The sequence below is a fragment of the Eubalaena glacialis genome, chromosome 18, assembly GCF_028564815.1.
Source record: "Eubalaena glacialis isolate mEubGla1 chromosome 18, mEubGla1.1.hap2.+ XY, whole genome shotgun sequence".
Classification (NCBI taxonomy): Eukaryota; Metazoa; Chordata; class Mammalia; order Artiodactyla; family Balaenidae; genus Eubalaena; species Eubalaena glacialis.
Genome location: NC_083733.1, coordinates 65,992,194 through 66,001,448, shown reverse-complemented (window position 1 = coordinate 66,001,448; position 9,255 = coordinate 65,992,194). Strand labels below are relative to the sequence as shown.

Sequence of the window (9,255 nt, the reverse complement as noted above, 5' to 3'; positions counted from 1 at the left end):
CAGATGAGAGCAGCCATCTTCTAAAAATCGCTGCTTTCTACGCAAGTACTTAAGATGCATTTCCCAAACAGGGACACTCGAAATGGGAGCACTTTCCAGTCGCACAAAACGGCAAGCACCCCCATTTTGAGTATCACGGTCTGAGTTGTTGGCACTTGTTCCTGGAGAACACCGAAGAACCTCTTGACCCTATGAACCTGGTTCTAGAAAGCGCCTAGACTTTTACACATGCCTGAAAGGTCACTGGTCTTAAGATAATGTTAAAAGCCTAGGAAATATTACCTGCATACCATTACTTGAAAAATGATCATGTTTCTAGGTGGTATTGGTATTTCGCTACTAATTTTTATTCCCCCTCCGCCACTACCAAGCACATACCGGTGGGGTGACCATTCCTGAAGTGTTACCTAAATTCAGATGGGCACCTGTAAGAGTAATAAGACATTTACTGTATTCTAAGACACTAATTTCCCAATGGACACCAGAATCCCAGCAGTTAATACCCTTCCCATAGGAGTTACCAGCAGAAGACAGTCTAACCATACCCAGAACAGGACAGACTGGTCTTGAGCCAAGCAATCCCAAAAACCTTTGGCTAGAGGTAGCCTGAAGTCTTCTCAGCCCAATAAACCCAGTCCAGGAGTTCAAAAAGGCTTGTCAAGGACCACCGTACTATGTCAAATGGAAGCTACCTTTAGTCCCGCCGCGTGGCATGCGGGACCCTATTTCCCAACCAGGGGTGGAAGCCACGCCCCCTGCAGTGGAAGCGCCACGCCCCCTACAGTGGAAGCGCGGCCTTAACCACTGGACCCCCAGGGAAGTCCCGGAAGCTACTTCCTCAATCGGTAACACTCAAAAGATGGCGGCACTTCCCTTCGTAGAACAGAAAGTGCCCCCACAGTTTGAGTACCACAGACTGAGAAGTTCCATAAGGGACATCATCACCAACTGAAGGACTTACCAGACAGGGAACGCCTGCAAAGGACTAAGATGAACCCCACCTTGATCCCCAGATCTGGAAAATGAAAAGAGGTAAAGTTAAGATAAGAAAATTTGACCTTGGAGATCAAGCTCATTGCATCCCATCCGCACGCAATTAACACGAGTCAAAATTCAATTAATGAGCATTCAGCGCATGCAATAGTTTCGGGTTGGTGAGATGGGCTTACCTTAAGGGGCTCCATTTTGAGCCTGTTAACACACCGAATACACCCCAAACCACAGGTAAAAAAGACGAGACTTACAGAACCTGCCTTAAATTGCTCCGCAATGAGTTAAGACCGAACCTCCCCAATGTAGATATCCCAAGTCAAAGACCACACTACGCCCACACATACACCTTCTGGACCCAAAGGCCGAAGGAGGGAAGGGCACACATAGGGTTCAGGCTTGAGAGGAAAGGGAACTTAGGGTGAAAGGAGGGGACGAGCATCCCAATCGAATTTCAGAATGCAGAAGGGAAGGCGAGTCCCCAAAGGATAAAAAATTAAAGAAAATAGTTTCCTGGACGGAGGGGAGGATGGAGAAGTAAAGGTGAAATAAAGTGCAGGCGATACTTACAAGTTGCTGAGTCACGCTGCTTTTCTCTTCAGGTGATGAGAGCTGGGCGCTTCTGGGCTCTTATATAAGCCAACGACCCAGACTTTGAGGGGAAGACCACTCCCCTCCACCGGTCTCCACCCACACCCACCCAGCCTCCTTCTGGGTCAGACCCACCCTCTTTTTTTTTTTTTTTTTGTTAAACTGTTGACTCCTTTATTGTTTATAGCACCAGAACAAACTATTGTTGTAAACAAACTGGGGGGAAAAAAAGGATAGAAGTACCCAGAAGAATGACATTCTACCTCCTGGGGACTCAGTTATTCATTCAACAACTATTTACATATAATATTGATTTGTCATATTTATTGAGCAGATAAAATACACCAGGCCCTTTGCTAGTTTTGGGGGTGATTGAGGTGAATAAGACCATGGATTTTATAGTCTAGAACAGTGGTTTTCAACTGAGGGCGACTTTTTTCCTCCCCAGGGGACATTTGGCAATGTCTGGAGACATTTTTGGTTGTCACAACTGGGGTGAGGAGTGGAGTACGGCCAGCCTATAGTGGGTAATACCAGGGATCTTGGCAAACATCCTACAGTGTACAGGCCCTCACAATAAAGAATTGTCCCCGCCCAAAATGTGAATAGCGCTGAAGCTGAGAAACTATGATCTAGGTAGAGGTAGGGTGATGGACAGAAAAAAAACAAACAACAAACAAGCACACATCTAATTGCTGTTCATATTATTTCATCTGAATCTCTGCATATTCATATAAACATTGACGTGGGGATCACTTCTGTGCTCTTTAAATCCAATAGCCTATTAAAAAGTATTTAAAATAGGTTTTAGCAACCATGAATAGTGGAATAAAATTTCTCAAAATGTTTTCAGTATCTTTTAAAAATGTGCACAATTTTACTAAACTGATGCGTATTTTCGAGGTCTTATTATTATTCTCCCTGTAACAAATCTTGGACAAGGAGTAACAAGTCCATGGGACTTGCTAAGGATGGTTGGATGAACTACAGAAAATATATAAATAAAATAGTAGAAAAATAAATAAATGTGCTTTAATGCTTGAATGGCAATACAGAGTATGCTTTTACCATAATTTCATTAATCCCCTAATTTTAGACATTTTCAATTTTTATAAATTTAGGATAATTTATTAATAGTGCTATAATGAGCATTTTTTATTATTTAAAATTTTTTGTTTTTTAATTTTTTATTTTAAAAAATTTTTCATTGGAGTATAGTTGATTTACAATGCTGTATTAGAATGAGCATTTTTTAAATTTCCTTTTTTGTTTTTTTCTCTTTTAAATTTTCGTTTTTTCTTTTGCAATGAGCATTTTTTTTTTGGCCACGCAGTTTGGCTTGCGGGATCTTAGTTCCCTGACCAGGGATTAAACCCGGGCCCAAGGCGGTGAAAGTGCCCAGTCCTAACCACTGGAACGCCAGGGAATTCTCTAAAATGAGCATTTTTGAGAGCAACTTTGATAGGAGTGGAGACATTTGTTTCTGATGTCTTCTACAAATCCGTGTTAACCCTCCACATATTCTCTGCATTTGGAAGTACTGAAATGAAGTGATTTGCCCAAGAAAACATGGCCAGAAGTAAATGGAATTGAACCCAGGTTTAGAAGTTCTTGCTTTGGTCCTGGTCAAGGTTGCTGGGGGTGACCACTACTTCTGACCTAGCATCTGCTGAGCCCATTCAGAGTCAGATCTAACCTGTCCACTCCTCTCCCATCCCACCTGGACCTCTCATCCATCCCCAGCAAGTCCCTACCCATCACCTTATTTTGTGTGTCTGCCATTTTGTCAGCCATGGGCAGCTTTCTCTTCTTGCCCTTCACCCTCATGGAGTACATTCAGGGCTGACCCTTACGTGTCTTTCACATTTCATGGGCTTAGCATTTCTGTTAGTCTAATAACTAACCTACCGGTTCAATTATTTGTCACAGTTATTTGTCTTTTGAGCTCAGCTCCCGGGGGACAAGGGTTTGTCTTATTCACCTGGTCCCCCACCCCCAAACCAGCCCCGGAACTGGCACATTAGTAAAGGTGCGTAGAGCATTTGTTTTTAAGGGTGAAAAACTCTTTTAATGCAATTGAATTTAAGGAACATTAAACAAAGACTTACATTCAAAGTTGATTTTAAGTAAATTTAATGTAAAAGACCCTATTTGATATTTTCCTAGTGATTCCTTACATTTGTGGTGAGACAGTTGTAAGATGACTTTTATTCCTCTGAGTTGACAATTACATATTCGCTTGGTCCAATGGCCTTTGCAATTTTGGTAATTTAATATGCCAATTAAAACCTCAAGTTTTAATCTTTATTAGCTGCTTTTTCCAATTTTTTCCCAGCTTTATTGATGTATAATTGATTTGTTAACTATTAATTAACATTAATTCTCAAATTAATATCTTTCCTCTTTAATGAGCTGCTTTTTTTTTTTAATTTTTAAATTTTTTTGGATTCAGAAATTCCAAAGACTTAAGAACTGAGATTTGATAGCCTGAGGTGGCCAGGGGAGGTTGGGACTAAATGGAGGTTGAGACTAAATCAGAAATTCTTCCTGCTGAATTGGAAGGTCTTCATCTGCAAATCACTAGACCTCCTTGTCATTACAATCACCTGGACTCTCCACCTCCCCCACCCAATTCTTAGCTTTATCTGTCTGGTCTCCATACCAATCAGAATAGGGGTTTTTTTTGTTGTTGTTTTCTTAAAGATCCTCAACAGTTTTAAAAATCCTTTTACCCACAGCATTCTTTCCTCAACATTGATCTACAGCCTGGAGGTGAATGGGTGATAATCCTATTTATGAAAAGGATTCCTACCGTTTAATATAAAGTTACTGCTTTGTGATGGGGTTAAGGAGAAAAAGTGGGGGGATGGAAGAAGGGCTGTTTCCAGACTAGATGAAATGCTTCTCTTGGGTGCCTACTTTGCGTACGTGTCTCTCTGACACCTCTGAGACTTAATAGATATCATTTAATATACCCTGAGCACCTAAGATGTGCTGTCCTTAGTCCTAAATCCTCAGTCCTAAGTGCTGGGGATAAAATGGTATCTAAAAAAGAAAGAAAATCCTGACCCACGTGGAGTTTACATTCTAACAGCGAAGAGAGTTGACAATGAACTTAATAAACCAGTAAAGTAAGCAGTTATGTTAGAACATCACAGGCTATGGAAAAGACATAGAGCAAGATTGTGAGTGTTGCGATGATGCAGTGGGTCTACTTGTCCGGAATTTTCCAGCTATTTAATTGCTTACTTCCCTGATTTCATGCAAGGCTGTCGATCAAATCATGCCTCCTCGTGGACACCTCCTCCAACCAGCTTTTCTAAAATAGCAATTCATGATATTCACCTCCAAGCTGTGTCTTTATACTTAATACGTACAGCGAACTGACATTATAAGCTCGTTTGCTTATTTCTTTATCATCTGTCTCCACAACTAGAATGCAAGCTTGGTGAGGGAACGACATTTTCTGTTTTGTTCAGGGCTGTGTGTGCCAGTGCCTGGTCCATCACAGACATTCACACAATAAATGAATCAGATGTTCACACAATAAATGAATCTGTCAAGTGAAAAAAAAAATTATCAAGTCTGGGAGAACACTAGAAATCGAGAGAAAATCCCTGTGAATGTGTATCTGTGTTATGATAATTTTACATTTGAAAAACAAAAGCAGGACTTCCCTGGTGGCTTAGGGCCACAACTATGCAAGCCCACGCGCCTAGAGCCCGTGCGTGCTCCGCAACAAGAGAAGCCACCGCAATGAGAAGCCCACGCACTGCAACGAAGAGTAACCCTTGCTCGCCACAGCTAGAGGAAGCCTGCGTGCGGCAACAAAGACCCAGCGCAGCCAAAAATAAATCAGTAAATAAATTAGTTTTTAAAAAGATGAATTTTTTTAAAAAAAGGAAAGAAACAAAAGCAAACCTCTACTTTTAGTAACACCCATTGTGAACCGAGCAGAAGCCTTTGGGAGGCATTTCAGAGGTTGATCACAGTTGCAGAGTGCTTGGGGTAGAGTGGGCTTGGAGTGACATAGCCCTCTTTGGGAATATTTTCTCAGGCATCTTTGTGAGTTCTGTCCTGGTTTTCTCCTTGGTTATCTTGTATTTCCTTCAGGGTTTGGTACATTGTGTGGATAAGAAATACAGTTAAAAAGTGCGAGTTTGTGGGTTTTTTGCCTGACCTACCATCTACATTCAAGCTTTTTGAGGATGGCCATTCCTTTTTTTAAATAAATTTATTTATTTATTTTTGGCTGCATTGGGTCTTCGTTGCTGCGCACAGGCTTTCTCTAGTTGTGGCCAGCAGGGGCTACTCTTCATTGCGGTGCATGGGCTTCTCATTGCAGTGGCTTCTCTTGTTGCAGAGCATGGGCTCTAGGTGCGCGGGCTTCAGTAGTTGTGGCACGTGGGCTCAGTAGTTGTGGCTCGCGGGCTCTGGAGCACAGGCTCAGTAGTTGTGGCGCAAGGGCTTAGCTGCTCCGTGGCATGTGGGATCTTCCAGGACCAGGGCTCGAACCCGTGTCCCCTGCATTGGCAGGCGGATTCTTAACCACTGTGCCACCAGGGAAGTCCAGGATGGCCATTCTTAATAATATTGGTGATGGAATGTACATGATAGATAAGAGAGAGGAAGGTATGAAAGAGGAGATTCCAAGTGTCAGGAGTGTGCAAATGTGTGTTTGGAAGTGCTGTCGATTCACATGGATGAGAAAACATGGATGTGCCTCAGCTTTAGGTGGGAGCGGAATCATGAGTTTTAATTTTGAGTTTCTGAAGGCACCTTGTAAAATCGTGGAACCAGTTAACTAATTGAGTTATTCAATACACTTTCCCGAGTGTCTGTCAAGCTCCAGGGTCTGCCTGGGCTCTGAGGACACACATATAAACCATTCAGTACATATATGTTTTAATCATGCCACTCACATCCTGTTTACTACTCCAGCCTCAGTTTTCCCATCCAACAAATCCCTCGGAAGGTTGAAGAAAGGGGTTTGTTTCTATATCTGGGTACCACTGTCTTTATGTCAGAGACTGTCCATCTCTATTTCCTTTTATCCAAAAGAGCAATTCAGCCTTACAAATCACTACTTTATTGATGGATGGTTAAAAAAAAAAGTTCCATGTGAGAAAGAAAAAAGAAAGTAAGGAATTGCAGTAGGGATTGTAAGGGAAGCAAACTTTTCTGCTTTTAAGGTTCTTGCTGGCGGTTCCTGAGAGTTAAATTGACATTAGTTTGACCAGCAGGAGGAAAACATACACATTAAAAAAAATACAGAATGCTTCATAATGTTGCGTGTCATCCTTGCACAAGGCCAATGCTAATTTACTCTGTATCATTCTGTTCCGATTTTATTACCCATGCTGTGGAAGCAAGCTCCATGCAAATTTATTTAATACACATTTTACATGACACGGGAGCCTTCACGAGGACTCAAGATGCAAGGAGATGGCAAAACTTACTTGCTTTTTTTTTTTTTTAAATCAATAATCGCTTTTTTAAAAATTGGAAAGTATAGTTGATTTACAATGTTGTGTTACTTTCAGGTGTACAGCAAAGTGATTACATATATAGGGTTGGCCAAAACGTTCGTTTGGTTTTAAGGAAACATAAAAGACACATATTTCATTTTCACCAAGAATTTTATTGAACAATGTATTCACTAACCAAACGAACGTTTTGGCCAACCCAATATCTATATATTCTTTTTCAGATTCTTTTTCATTATGGTTTATTACAAAATATCAAATATAGTTCCCTGTGCTATACAGTAGGAACTTGTTGTTTATCTATTTTATATATTGTAGTTTGTATCTGCTAATCCCAAACTCCCAATCCATCCCTCCCCCCCTTTCCTCCTAAGTTTGTTTTCTATGTCTGAGTCTATTTGTTTTGTAAATAAGTTCATTTGTGTCATTTTTTTTAGATTCCACATGTAAGAGATATCATATGATAAAGCCTACTTGCTTTTACATTGGGTTATATAAGAGAGGTGTCTAGAACTCTCTCATTTACAACTTGTATTAAATAAATTTGCATGGTTCTTGCTCAGCTTTTCATCCTTAATGACAAGAATGTGACTTCCTTCTGAATAAGAATGGCATCTGTCATCTGGGAATTTCACCTTCCTCTTTTAGGAAAAAGAAGGAAGGTCAGAGTGTTTTTCCTGCATAGTTTGGGGGTGGCCTGTAGCAAACTCCTTCAGGGTGAAGACTTTCTCAATAGGGGAGACAGACGGAGCGCATCTCCAATTATAACAAGGAGAAATGGAGATTTGCAGCCAGAGTGTAGAGTGAGGGGGCCAGTGGATGGAAAATCACTGAGAACAGTTCCAAAGGTGGAACTCTGACTTAATGAGTCTAATAGGATTCTCATTAAGGCAGGTCAAGGACTTAGACATTAAATGGAGGGATGAGGAACTTGATCAGATATCAGAGGTGATCAGATATCAAGGGTGGGGGAAATGATTTAGTCGAATTCTTTGCTAAGACCAGGCTTGGGCATGTGGAAGGCAGGCCCAAGACCAAGGTCAAGGTCATTATTCCCTCAATTACAAATGTGACCTGGGGGGTGAACGGAAAGACTGGGGGGCCAGAGCTGGGGAAATTGATGCAAAAGCAAAGGGCAATGGAGGCGGGAGTGGGGGTGGGGATCTGAAAGGGAAACGGGGACTTGGAGGCAAGAATTCCTCCCTCCTCCGGGGGAGAGACATTCACACCCTCATTCAGTGCAAAGAATGGGATTTGACAGCTGTTTTAGAGAGTATTTTGAATATCACCAGAACACAAAGAGTAGGCATGCATCTGTTAATAATGGCAAACAAACTTAATTCTATTTACTATGAAAGCCCTAGGGGTGGGTAGTTGGGGGGATGGGACGTATACTCTCATTCTTCGGATTTCTAAGAAATTACCGAGCCAGAACAGTAGTTTTTTTTTTTTAATTTTTAAATTTAATTTTATTTATTTTTTTACACAGCAGGTTCTTATTAGTTATCTATTTTATACTTATTAGTGTATATATGTCAATCCCAATCTCCCAATTCATCCCACCCCTCCCCCCCCAACCCCCGCCTCTTTCCCCCCTTGGTGTCCGTATGTTTGCAGTAGTTGTTTTAAATAAACTTATTTTTTTTAAGACACTTTTAATTTTAGAACAAGTTTAGATCTACAGAAAAACTGGAAAGAGTACAGAGTTCCCATTATACCTGCGTCCAGTTTCCCCTGTACATTAATACATTATTAGTCCAACAAGGACCTACTCTACAGCACAGGGAACTCTGCTCAATACTCTATAATAGCCTAACTGGGAAAAGAATTTGAAAAAGAATAGATACATGTAAGTGCATAATACCTGAAACTGCTGAAAATGCTGTATACCTGAAACTAACACAACATTGTTAATCAACTATTCTCCAATATAAAATAAAAATATTTTAAAGAATAAATTTAAAAATACATCATGAGTACATTAGTATGGCAAATTTCTTACAATTGTTTCCAATATTATTATTATTGTTATTATCATTAGCTGCAGTTCATAGTTTATTCAGATTTGCTTAGTTTTTTTCTTTTTTTTTTTTTAACCTAATGTCCTTTTTTCTGTTCCAGGATCCCATCCAAGACATCACACTACATACAGTTGTCATGTTTTCTTGGTCTCCACTTGGCTGTGAGG

At 40.7% G+C, this 9,255-nt stretch overlaps 1 non-coding gene across 1 annotated transcript; it reads right to left on the bottom strand.

The window, feature by feature from the left end:
• Window positions 1-6,845: 6,845 nt before the first annotated feature.
• Window positions 6,846-6,949, bottom strand: LOC133079254 (U6 spliceosomal RNA). Its single transcript, XR_009698133.1, has one exon. It is a non-coding gene; the product is annotated as a U6 spliceosomal RNA (small nuclear RNA).
• Between the last annotated feature and the right edge of the window lie 2,306 nt (window positions 6,950-9,255).